This window comes from Oncorhynchus mykiss, chromosome 7 (assembly GCF_057628025.1).
Source record: "Oncorhynchus mykiss isolate SJ-2025 chromosome 7, ASM5762802v1, whole genome shotgun sequence".
Lineage (NCBI taxonomy): Eukaryota > Metazoa > Chordata > Actinopteri > Salmoniformes > Salmonidae > Oncorhynchus > Oncorhynchus mykiss.
In genome coordinates this window covers 58,893,917-58,906,452 of record NC_143028.1, presented here as the reverse complement: position 1 = coordinate 58,906,452, position 12,536 = coordinate 58,893,917, and the positions used below count along the sequence as shown (strand labels likewise).

The 12,536-nt window shown below is 42.1% G+C and overlaps 1 protein-coding gene across 2 annotated transcripts in view; it reads right to left on the bottom strand.

The window, feature by feature from the left end:
- Window positions 1–12,536, bottom strand: part of LOC110528236 (nck-associated protein 5-like) — a 99,951-nt gene that overhangs the window by 63,280 nt on the left and 24,135 nt on the right. For both annotated transcript variants that reach the window (XM_021610122.3, XM_090241506.1), the window contains exon 2: window positions 6,941–7,139. The gene's annotated coding sequence lies outside the window, so the exon portion shown is untranslated. The remainder of the gene's footprint in view (window positions 1–6,940; window positions 7,140–12,536) is intronic.

The following is a 12,536-nucleotide window of genomic DNA, read 5'->3' as shown; positions in this document are numbered from 1 at the left end:
ATGTTTTACATTGTGTGCGCTGTAGTTAAAAGAAGCAGCCTAGAATACGTTTATAAACTCAAAAAGGTTAATGTGTTCTTGAAGAGTTGAAACAGTGCATGTTCTGTCTCCCCTACTGTATATGGTTGGCCTGTGACTAGCATTGTCATAATGCTCAAAGGTCCTCACTGTCGACTGTGCATTGTGGTTCGTCTCACTACCCCAGGGCAAATGGTTGACAGTTAGAGTAGACAGTAGACACACCGCAGAGAGACAGACACACCCCAGCTATTTTTGAACTTTTCCTGGCAGAAAACAATATCTGATATATAAATACATTAATGTACACAAAAAAATATGTTTAAAGAAAAATCTTGTTTTTCAGACACGTGCAAACTTCACACTATCATTTGAGGACCACCTATTGAGATGTGCCTTTTATGTAAATAAGGTGATAAATCAGCTGAAGATTAGACTGAAGTAGGACCTGAGATGCAGTGCCTTAGACCGCTGTGCCACTCTGGATGCCCCTAGTGAATAGCCTCTTAATGGAAAAGACACATTTAGCCATGTAAAGCTAAAGGGTTCTTAGCCTGAGCGGCAAATAAACACTGTGTTGCTCTAAAACATACAGGCTACGCGTCAAATACCACCCTATTCTCTTTATAGTGCACTACATTTGACAAGGTTAACAGTATTGCACTATATATGGGATGCATTCAGTGTGGCTCTGGGTCTTACGCTAGTCACTGAAGTTGGCTGTATAAGCTCCATTACCCATACACTTGTTCAGACACAACCCATGAGTCAGACAAGCCCATGCGAACACTATCATTACTGAAGCGTTCAGCCACATTAACCAGCCGCCGTCGATGGCATTTCTATAGCTTACCACGTACGAGGTATTCATCATCGAAATCGATAATTAAATATATTTCTGCCTATATCAGCAAATTCATCACTCATCAGTTCTTAGAATGAACATCAGTAACAATAACACACAACTGCTTCATTACGTTACTGGAAAAAAACACATCCGTCTGCAAATTTTGTTTCATCATAATGTTTGTATAGCACTAAACGTGTGTGCATTTGTGTGATAAAACTGCAAAGTGTAATTGTTACACTTCTCTGGTACTAAAGTATAGCTCCCTTTTTCATCCCTTTACTACTACTACTGACCGGAGAACTGTTTCTTTGCTTGGGGGGGGGGGTTACTGATTGTGTCGGTCTCCCAGTCAAGGGGGTGGGATTCCCATCCGGCACATCATCCCTGGGGGGGGGGGGGGGTTATCAAGCCAGTCATCTGATAAATAAGACAAGACAGTGACTCCCCTCTGCCAGATGGTGAAGCGTGATTCATCACTCCAGAGAATGCATTTCCACTGCTCCAGTGTTCAATGGCGGTGAGCTTTACACCACTCCAGCCGACACTTGGCATTGTACATGGTGATCTTAGGCTTGTGTGTGGCTGCTCAGCCATTGAACCCCATTCCATGAACTCCCAGCAAAGTTGTTGTGGTGACGTTGCTTCCAGAGGCAGTTTAGAACTCGCTAGTGAGTGTTGCAACCGAGGACACTCGGCGGTCCCGTTCTGTGAGCATGTGTTGCTCCTAGATGTTTCCACTTCACAATAACAGCACTTACAGTTGACTGGGACAGCTCTAGCAGGGCAGAAATTTGACAAACTGACTTGTTGGAATGCCACTTGAAAGTCACTGAGCTCTTCAGTAAGGCCATTCTACTGCCATTGTTACTATGGAGATTGCATGGCTGTGTGCTCAATTTTATACACCTGTCAGCAACGGATGTGGCTGAAATGGCTGAATCCACTCATTTTAAGGGGTGTCCACATACTTTTGAATATATATAGTGTACCTTACAAGACAAGTATTTCAATGTGAACACCCACAGTTAGTCTCCCTGTTCAGCCTTGTCTGCCCTGGTGGCCATTCTTTGCAGCAATTCAATGATGAAGGCTTGATTCACGCAGTCTCCTCTGAACAGTTGATGTTGAGATGTATCTGTTACTTGAACACTGAAGCATTTATTTGGGCTACAATCTGAGGTGCAGTTAACTCTAATGAACTTATCCTCTACAGCAGAGGTAACTCTGGATCTTCCTTTCCTGTGGCGGTCCTCACGAGAGCCAGTTTCATCATAGCTCTTGATGGTTTTTGCTACTGCACTTGAAAAAACCTCAAGTTCTCAATTTTTCAGATTGACTGACTAGGTCTTAAAGTAGTGATGGACTGTCATTTCTCTTTGCTTATTTGTTCTGTTCTTGCTATAATATGGACTTGGTCTTTTACCAAATAGGGTTATGTTCTGCATTCCACCCCTAACTTGTCACAACACAACTGATTGGCTCAAACGCATTAAGAAGGAAAGAAATTCCACAAATGAACTTTTAACAAGAGACACCTGTTAATCGAAATGCATTTCAGGTGACTACCTCATGAAGCTGGTTGAGAGAACGCCAAGAGTGTGCAAAGCTGTCAAAGCAAAGGGTGGCTACGTTGAATAATTGGTGTTGTGTTATTTCATAGTTTTGATGTCTCCACTATTATTATACAATGTAGAAAATAGTCCAATTAAAGAAAAACCCTTGAATGAGTAGGTATAATACAACATTTGTCCAAACTTTTTGACGGGTACTGTATGTACATCTACCTGAACACTCCATTAGGAGAAACCACCGATCTTGGGTCTTGTTCATTCAAACCCCCTAACCATCAGCGACACTACTCCTCCAGAGTTGCAAAAGTTCACGTTTGTGAAACCTAATAGCTTATTAATCAATAAAAGCATTCATTTAACCATGCTCTCGCTGCCAAGGCAGCAGCAACTCATCCTGGGGTCCAAACAAGATTAAGGAGATTATATAAAAAATAACACAGTACATCACACAACACATTACACACTACTGTACAATATATCTACAGTAAAATCCATTATACAGCAATATAACAATATTACAATGTAGGTGTGTGTGGAGTGCATGCTTTAGATTGTGTGTGCTTATGCTCGTGTGCGCATGTGCGTCTCTTCACAGTCAATTCTGTTCAATAAGGTGTAGTTAGATCTGTATTTAAATCTGACTTTACTGCTTGCATGGGATACTTGATGTGGAAGAGAGTTCCATGTAGTCGTGGCTCTATGTAGTGCTGTGCATTTCCCATCGTCTGTTCTGGACTTGGGAACTGTGAAGAGACCTCTGCTGAGGAGTATGCATGGGTGTCTGAGCTGTGTGCTAGGCGTTTGAACAGACAGCTCGGTGCTTTCAATACCTCTTACAAAGACGGGTAGCGATGCAGTCAATCTAATATGTTAGCTTAAGGGCCAGCTGTGCTGTTCTGGGCCAACTAATATGGCTCTGTTCTTCTTTGTTCCACTTGACCAGGACTAGGCAGTAGTCCAGGTGTGAAAAAAACTAGGGCCTGTAGGACTTGGTTTGTTGATAGCGATGTCAAGAAGAGCAGTGTTTTGTTACAGACAGACCTCTCCCCATTTTAGCTACCGTTGCATCAATATGTTTTGACCATAAAAGTTTACAATCCCAGGTTACACCAAGCAGTTTAGTCTTCACAACTTGCTAAAATTCCACATTCATTACAAGATTTAGTTGAGGTTTAGTGAATGATTTGTCCAATGCTTTAGGTTTTTGAAATATTTAGGACTAACTTATTTCTTGCCACCCATTCTAAAACTTACTGCAGCTCTTTGTTAAGTGTTGCAGTGATTTCACTTGCTATGGTAGCTGGCATGTTTAGTGTTGAATCATCAGCATACATAAACACACAGGTTTTACTCCGTGCCAAAGGCAGATGATTACTAAAGATTGAAAAAAGTAAAAGGGGCCAAGACAGCTGCCCTGGGAAATGCCTGACTACCTGGGTTAGACAATTTCATGTACATGACTACATGCCCCTGTGTAGCTATTTTTCATACATTTATTCACTTAGCAGATGTTCTTACACAGAGTCAACCATCCAGAATAAGATTTTCAGAATTCCTCTTATTTAGGAAAGTATTAGGTCATTTCAAGAGAGAATGATAGTGGATACATGCCAAAAGGTTTTGCATTAGACTCTTAAACAAACACACATTTTGAGGACCACCCCCAGAGAGGGACATTTTGGGTGTCCTTCACGCTGCCTGTTTTGAAGACGTGCTTTATTAAAAATCTCTTGCTTTTGTGGCAATTATATCTGTATCAATTAGGCACCCAAACCAGCCAGGACCATGCTGTTTAATTTTGTCCAATTCAGTCAGTTGGATTCCTGTTTGGTTATTTTGAGAAAGAGAGGGAGGTGAGAGGGGCACTCAAATCCCTGCCTAGGGAGGGAGTATGAATAAATTCATTAATTAAAATATGAGGGGCTCCATTAACACCCCACACATCAAAGGGAAGGGGGAAGCTGGAAGGGGAGCACTGTAGATACTGTGTGTATGCGTTGCGTGTGTCCACACACACTTTCAAGTTTTTATTAGTCATATGTACAGGATACACATAGTATACGCCATCCAACGAAATGCTTACTTGCAGGTTTCTTCTCGACAATGCAACAATAAGAGATAATAAAACAGACCAGGAACAAAGTAAATGTCTCAGCAAAATAGAATAAACATTTTAGCATAATACAGGAAGGCACAATTTAGAACTCGCAAAGAAGAACTGGCAAATCTGGTGCAGTCCATGAGGAGGAGATGCACTGCAGTACTTAATGCAGCCGGGGGCCACACCAAATAAAACAGAATAAAGTTCAGTTTAACACCACTTGGAAAGCAATGTGAACAGTGTTTGATTATTAATTTAAATTAACTGTTACTTTTGATTTTGACCCCCCCTTTGTTCAGGGACACATTATTATACACATTATTCAATTTCTGTCACGTCTGTAGAACTTGTTCAGTTTATGTTCAGTTCATACAAATATTTCCACATGTTAAGTTTGCTTAAAATAAACAGTTGACGATAGATAGATATAGAGCAAGAGAAAGACACCCTCATACACACACTACCGAACGTGCATACATAGACACACACACCACAAACCCCTCAACTCCCCCCTCATTGTGTATAGTATACACAAACAAAGATGCATACACATTACATACACTTGTCCCCAGAGAGTTGAGGAATGTGAGATCACTTGTCATAGGACGTTAATCCTCATGAACACCCACACAATAGGAGTAGCATGTGCTACAGGGAACCTCCAGGGGCTCAGAGTGTGTCCCACAGGGACAGCCATTATGGAGAATCACGGCACAGTTTCACATACAGTAGACACCCTCTAATGGGATATGGATGTGAAAATAATAACAATGTCACGGAGGTCTGATAACAAGAAGTTTTTCCTTCATTCGTCTTTTATGGTAATATTTTGAGCGTATCTGATTTCCAGGGACATTCCTTGATTTTTGTGGCCTGTGAAAATGTGTTAACTATTTCCCAGATTTGAATTTAAAAAATCAAGTCACCATGGTGTAAAGAAACATTAGTCATCCACCCCTTCTCTCTCTCCATTGGAATGTGTGCCATCCTGGGGGGCTAGCAGTTGTTAGCAGGCGTGTGCGGCTGCAAGTGCCAGCTCTGTTTGTGCACCTGGTCAGAAATGTTGGCGCTATAACACAACAGACATTTCTCAAAATATCCCTTTACACCCGTTACTGCTGTTAGGGAAGATGGATAGTAGACTCTGTCCAGTAGTTTTACCTCTTTTCCAAAACTGCGACAAAACCAGTGTTAAAATAATTTGGTGATACAGTAAAACCTCTTGAATAAAAAACAAGAACTCAACATGATATCCAAGAATGGATTGAAAATATAGTAATGAACCACAGACAAATGGACAGCCTAGTGGATCAGAAGCCTGCACAGCGATGCATATGAAATCAAAGGGAAATTAAAAAGTAATTTTACCACGGCGGCAGAAATAGACCGTCTTGCTGATGAAACAGCATTTCCCCAACCAGACATTAGCCTCCTCGCATGCATTTAAATAATCTCATTTACAACCGCAGCAGAATAGTGCCGTTTGGCATCAATAGTGTCCATTAATTAACATGGGAGAGAGTAAACCCGCACAGAGCAATAATATACTCCTTAAAGACCAGAGAAGAGATAGAAAAGAGCAAATAAAAAGACAGAGGGAGCAAAAAACTGCATACTTTTGAAGAATACTTGAATAATTAAATCAAGGTGAATCTGAAATGGAAAATAATTAAATCAACAGATGGTCTCTCTATTACTCCTGTTTCGTTCCCTTCTCCACTCCCAAGCTCTATCCTTCACTTAATCTTGGCTTTGTGTGTGTCCAGAGAAGCCCCTTGCTTTGCCCCCCACTCTTCTTCCCGTGCAACAGACTGACCCTGGAACCCTGGACAGACTCCATTCACTCTCCTGTGCAGGCCAGCCTCAATGGAGACACTGAGGGGCTCAGTGGCCAGTAAATCCCCCAGATCAACACGAGCTTGGAGGGTCTAATCCATCTTATTTTATAGCATTGTGACACTCAACTCTCAGGCATGGCCCACTGTTGAAATCGGCACAAATGGAAAGTCATTAGCGGGACACACTTAAGGTTACGGCACAGACGTCAGGCTAGCTAATTCTAATGGTCAACATAAGCTAGATAGGAAAAGCTCCTTCTCAATATTAGCTGGAAAATGCTCCTACTACACACTTTCTAAACCCCAATTTCAACAAACAAAGGATTTGATCAAATCACTATGCCATTTGAACAAATAACTTGTCCTCATATTGACCTCTTTCTCTATAGGGAGCAATGACATGCACTGCTAAGTGAATGTTGACATTAACCATTAGGAGCATGTGTGCAACATCGCGACAGCTACACTAAAAGCAACGTCAATAAGGTTATCCCCCAGTAATACACTTGTTATTAACAGTTCATTTCAGATAGCAGTGACACACATCATTTAGCCCACTCACCTCAGAGCTGCTCGCTGTCTATTGTGTGCCCTAAGGGGCCAGAGACCTCGGAGCCTCAGGAATAAGAGTGTGGTTCCTGTCTCCGGGGGCCAATCCCATGCTCTACCCCACTCTCCCAGACACTGGCTCACTGTTGTTCCAGTATCACATCATAACGCGTTGAATCACCAGGGATGAGAGAAGATGGAGGGTGTGAATCCTGTTGACAAAGAGAGATAGATGAGTCACTACGGCCTATTTATGAAGAATGCGCATTTCCCATAAAGGGAGGCAGTAGGCAGCCTGCTGGCAGCAGAATTGATATAAATGTAGCATATTCAACGCTGACAATAATTTATTGGTACGGAAGTTGCCGATACCCCAGGCTCTGATGATTACAGTTGAATAGGAATGTCTATATAAATAAATTACCATCACTGCCAAGAACCATTGCACAAGGATGTGGAAATGCCATCTTTAAATTTTCAAACCTCTGTTTTGAATGTTTATCTCTGAATATTAATTGTCCTTTCTGCTTTCTTAGTCAAATAAGTGACATAGCCTGGAGCATTATTAGTTCAGATGATTTAATTCCACACCACATACTGCTCAGCTAATCAATATATTCTATACAGTTCAAGGAAAGTCTATGCAATACAACAGTTACGTATACCGTCAGTCAGCTTATCGGAAGACATGACCAGTACACTTCGCCTCAGCCTGACACACTCACGTCAACTGAGTGTGAGCCTGCTAGATTTAGACTATTGTGGGGGAGGAAACCACAACAACATCCAATGTATACCTTTCAAACACAAAGCTCATGTATCTCTACCAGTAGCTAATGGGTCTTCTGCCTTCACTCCTCATCAATCAACCAAAGGTGACACCGTCGTCCGTCTCTGATCAAAAGCGCATAATTTAAAAACAAAAAAAAGGACCAAAAGCATCACTTTGGTGATGACAAGTCAAGACCTTTGACGGGGAACCCAACTTCGAGACACCAGGAGCTAGCTGGCTGTGGTCCTCTGGTTGACCCATGGCGCCACTGTGTCCAAGAAAACCCTGAGGGGAAGATACCAAAAAAAGACGTGGTCCCAGTTAGCAACCTTCACACCCTCCACGTCTGGTTTTCCATTTAGCCCAAAGACTTCATTAAGCTCTTGAACATTGCTTTGCCTCACTCCACACGTTTCCTGTGAGAATCCACATCCTGAAGAAATATCACCGTGCAAACCAGTTGTGGAACTTCAGACGCGCTGTCGGCTGTGTAACTGGCAAAAGAGATGATATTAATAATAAACTGTTTTGATTGCTTCTCTACCGTTGTAAAAAATACAAAACATGATTGTGAACAGTCGCTATCAAGCACCAGTTTCTCCATCTGGTAAACCAATGTGAGTCTCTCTCACTCTGCCTCTATCTCCATCCCACTGCCACCAACGCAACTCTTCCCTGTAGGCAATGAATGCATGATCAAGTACCCAAGCATCTTCTATGACCTATATTCCTGCAGCAACACCAGAGACTTGTCAAGTTGTCACTGATCCCCACTCTTTACCATTTGGTATTTTAATTAAGCAATGCTTTCCTGACAGTTTCTGCCACTCTCCCAAGGCTAATACAACTTTTTGTATTGTATTTTTTGACTGTCACCTACATTAAATTAGAGCATCTGCGTTCTGATTATGACCAAATGTAATACATTACATGCACTCCATATACATTGAGTATACCACACATTAGGAACACCTTCCTAATTTTGAGTTGGGTGGTGGACCATTCTTGATACACACGGAAAACGATTGAGCGTGAAAACCCAGCAGCGCTGTAGTTCTTGACACAAACCGGTGCGCCTGGCACCTACTACGATACCTCTTTCAAAAGGCACTTAAATATTTTGTATTGCCCATTCACCCTTTGAATGACACACATATACAATTCATGTCTCAATTGTTTCAAGGCTTAAAAATCCTTCTTTAACCTGTCTCCTCCCCTTAATCGACACTGGTTGAAGTAGATTTAACATGTGGCATCAATAAGGGATCAGAGCTTTCCCCTGGATTCCCCTGTTCGGTCTATGTCATGGGAAGAGCAGGTGTTCTTACTGTTTTGTACACACACATTTATGCATTCAAGAAAGAGATGGTCTGAGAGAGTCAAAGGGGAAAGGAGTGACAGAGTCAGGGTAGGGCCCAAGAAAGAGTGAAGGAGTGAATGAGTCAGGGTAAGGTCCAAGAAAGAGTGAGGGAGAAGTACCTTGACAGAGGGACAGACAGCTGGTTACATCTGCATGGAAGACTTTGCAATTTGGCATTGAGTGTGCTTCAATGCCCTGTAATCTGGTTGAGCTAGCCCCCAGCGAAACATACACACGACACGCACACACTGATGCTCACACTGCTGCTCAAGCTCACACACACACACACACTACCCGTCCAAAGGTTTCAAAACCCTGTCCTGTTTGATACACACATTCTGTCATATCCATCTAGGCATCAAAAGGTAATATGACAGAAAGGTGGGGTCATGTCATGTGGTTTCTGCAGTGTTTAGCCCACAGGCTGTGAAGTGTGTGAAAGTATACACGTGAAGGTAAGTCACAATCCTGCAACTCGCATTAAAAGCTGTAGTGGAGCAGGCAATATGTGCGTGCACCAAGTCAACTAGATCAAATCGCTTGTTTCTGAGCAAGCAGTCATATATCAGGCCTAAAATACTGTGGGGCTCAACGGTCGGTCACACATCCCAAAAAGTGCTTGCCTTAGTGTAACACAGCTATTGTTCCTAACCGCAATAGCCTAAAACTCTATTTGAGTCACAAGGTTTTAGACTACTAATATACAATCTTACATTTTCCAATATCTGTTTATTTAACATGTGTTTGGTCAGCAAACTGTCCCCCTTTCCTGTAACAATCAAATTCCATCACTCAGTTGATGCCTTAGGAAATGTATTGAAAAGGGCATTTCTGCTTTTACTGTACCTGCTTTCCCAATGTTTAAGCTTTTTTTCTTATTCATGCCGCAAAATGTGCAAATATGCCAAAACGGCTACTTTTTGTCAGTTGAAGACTTGTACTGTGATATCAGAGGTGATCTTAAAGAGTTCTAAATGTGGTTTATACGACTACCAATGATTTATCGTTTGTATATGCCACCAAATATAGAACCAAAGAAAGAAGGGATTTTCTCCCAGAAATGAGTGTATATCTGAGAACTCCCCATAATGCACTGCTCTCCCACCCCACCCTTCCACCCATTAGGTCATGGCACACACCTATACAAAAACATTCCCTTCGCTTGTACACTGTTGACCAGGATGATTGAGGCAGGAGAGGGGGAGGGGTGGAGGAGGGAGGGAGAAACAGTGCTTTCTTCACATCTGCAAGTAATAATCTATACTATGTGAATGCTTGTGGGCTGGATTAGCAGGCCTGTTGTTTTAAAAGCACAGTAACCCCCTTTCGCAAAGAGACACTGGTATTAACGGTGGGGTAGGCGGGGTAGAAACCAGAGGCTGTTAATCTTCTTATGGGAATGCTTTGGCCTTGATTACCAGACCACTGTGCTCTGACAGACGACCCTTCCTTTTTCATTCTGCCACAGACATTACATACATACATACATACAGTGGGGCAAAAAAGTACAGTGCCTTGCGAAAGTATTCGGCCCCCTTGAACTTTGCGACCTTTTGCCACATTTCAGGCTTCAAACATAAAGATATAAAACTGTATTTTTTTGTGAAGAAACAACAAGTGGAAGTGGAACGACATTTATTGGATATTTCAAACTTTAACAAATCAAATACTGAAAAATTGGGCGTGCAAAATTATTCAGCCCCCTAAAGTTAATAATTTGTAGCGCCACCTTTTGCTGCGATTACAGCTGTAAGTCGCTTGGGGTATGTCTATCAGTTTTGCACATCGAGAGACTGAAATTTTTTCCCATGATGGAGATGGAGAGCATTTGTGAACAGCAGTTTTCAGTTCTTTCCACAGATTCTCGATTGGATTCAGGTCTGGACTTTGACTTGGCCATTCTAACACCTGGATATGTTTATTTTTGAACCATTCCATTGTAGATTTTGCTTTATGTTTTGGATCATTGTCTTGTTGGAAGACAAATCTCCATCCCAGGCTCAGGTCTTTTGCAGACTCCATCAGGTTTTCTTCCAGAATGGTCCTGTATTTGGCTCCATCCATCTTCCCATCAATGTTAACCATCTTCCCTGTCCCTGCTGAAGAAAAGCAGGCCCAAACCATGATGCTGCCACCACCATGTTTGACAGTGGGGATGGTGTGTTCAGCTGTGTTGCTTTTACGCCAAACATAACATTTTGCATTATTGCCAAAAAGTTCAATTTTGGTTTCATCTGACCAGAGCACCTTCTTCCACATGTTTGGTGTGTCTCCCAGGTGGCTTGTGGCAAACTTTAAAACGACACTTTATGGATATCTTTAAGAAATGGCTTTCTTGCCACTCTTCCATAAAGGCCAGATTTGTGCAATATACGACTGATTGTTGTCCTATGGACAGAGTCTCCCACCTCAGCTGTATATCTCTGCAGTTCATCCAGAGTGATCATGGGCCTCTTGGCTGCATCTCTGATCAGTCTTCTCCTTGTATGAGCTGAAAGTTTAGAGGGACGGCCAGGTCTTGGTAGATTTGCAGTGGTCTGATACTCCTTCCATTTCAATATTATCGCTTGCACAGTGCTCCTTGGGATGTTTAAAGCTTGGGAAATCTTTTTGTATCCAAATCCGGCTTTAAACTTCACAACAGTATCTCGGACCTGCCTGGTGTGTTCCTTGTTCTTCATGATGCTCTCTGCGCTTTTGACGGACCTCTGAGACTATCACAGTGCAGGTGCATTTATACAGAGACTTGATTACACACAGGTGGATTGTATTTATCATCATTAGTCATTTAGGTCAACATTGGATCATTCAGAGATCCTCACTGAACTTCTGAAAAGAGCTGCACTGAAAGTAAAGGGGCTGAATAATTTTGCACGCCCAAATTTTTCAGTTTTTGATTTGTTAAAAAAGTTTGAAATATCCAATAAATGTCGTTCCACTTCATGATTGTGTCCCACTTGTTGTTGATTCTTCACAAAAAAAATACAGTTTTATATCTTTATATTTGAAGCCTGATTTTTTTCTGTCATAGTTGAAGTGTACCTATGATGAAAATTACAGGCCTCATCTTTTTAAGTGGGAGAACTTGCACAATTGGTGGCTGACTAAATACTTTTTTGCCCCACTGTATGCTGAGCACTTGTTGGCTGCTTTTCCATCACTCTGCCGTCCAACTCATCCCAAACCAATTTGGTTGAGGTCAGGTGACTGGAGGCCAGGTCATCTAATGCAGCACTCCATCGCTCTCTTTGGTCAAATAGCCCTTACACAGCCTGGAGGTGTGTTTTGGGTCACTGTCCTGTTGAAAAACAAATGAGTGGGACTAAGCGCAAACCGGATGGGATGGAGTATTGCTGCAGAATGCTGTGGTAGCCATGCTGTTTGTGTGCCTTGAATTCTAAATAAAATCAGTGTCACCAGCAAAGCACCCCCACACCTCCTACATGCTTCACGGTGGGAACCACACATGCAGAGATT